The sequence below is a fragment of the Piliocolobus tephrosceles genome, chromosome 3 (genome assembly GCF_002776525.5).
Source record: "Piliocolobus tephrosceles isolate RC106 chromosome 3, ASM277652v3, whole genome shotgun sequence".
In the NCBI taxonomy this organism is placed as follows: Eukaryota; Metazoa; Chordata; class Mammalia; order Primates; family Cercopithecidae; genus Piliocolobus; species Piliocolobus tephrosceles.
This window is the reverse complement of record NC_045436.1, coordinates 131,725,764-131,726,890: the sequence shown is the minus strand read 5'-3', so window position 1 is coordinate 131,726,890 and position 1,127 is coordinate 131,725,764.

Below are 1,127 nucleotides of genomic sequence, written 5' to 3'. Positions count from 1 at the left end.
GAGATTTGAGAAGGTAGATTTATGGGATTTGATGATGGGTTATACATGGGGAGTGGGAGAGGAAAGAATTCAAGATAACTTCTGGATTTCTAGCTTATGAAACAGGATAGAGAGTGCTCTGGCTTGAATGTGTCCTTCCAAAATTCATGTTGAAACTTAATCCTCAGTACAGTAGTATTAAGAGGTGGGGCTTTCAGGAGGTGATTGGGTCAGGAGGACTCTGCCCTAATAAATTGGATTAGTGCCCTTGTAAAAGGCTTGAGGGAGTGAGTTCATCCCTTTTTCTCTTTTTGCCATGTGAGGATGCAGTAAGAAGGTGCCATCTTGGAAGCAAAGAACAAGCCCTTACCAGATACCAAATCTATTGGCACCTTGATCTTGGACTTCCCAGCCTCAACTGTGAGAAATACATTTCTGTTCTTTATAAATTAGCCAGTCTTTGGTGTTTTGTTATAGTAGCCCAAGAAAATTGAGGCAGAAAATTAGTACCAGGAGAGGTGTACTGTGGAACAAATACCTAAAAATGTAAAAAAACAGCTTTGGAACTGGTAATGGACAGAGACTGGAACAGTTTGAAGGAGCAGGCTAGAAAAAGCCTGTATTGACATCAGTGGAGCATTAAGGGCAATTTCTGGTGAGAACTCGGAAGAGTTGCAGAGAAACCCTCAATCTTCTTCTTCTTTTTTTTTTTTAAGAGGGAGTCTCGCTCTGTCGCCCAGGCTGGAGTGCAGTGGCACGATCTCAGCTCACTGCAAGCTCCACCTGCCAGGTTCACACCATTCTCCTGCCTCAGCCTCCCAAGTAGCTGGGATTACAGGTGCGTACCACCACGCCTGGCTAATTTTTTGTATTTTTAGTAGAGATGGGGTTTCACCGTGCTATCCAGGATGGTCTTGATCTGCTGACCTCGTGATCCACTGGCCTTGGCTTCTCAAAGTGCTGGGATTACAGGCGTGAGCCACCATGCCTGGCTGAAAACCTCAATCTTCTTAGAGATTACTTAAGTGGTCATGCACCAGAAAGTTGACAGAAATATGGACAGTAACCTGGGCATGGTGGCTCCCGGCTGTAATCCCAGCACTTTGAGGGGCTGAGGTGGGAGGATAGCTTGAGCCTAGGAGTCCAAG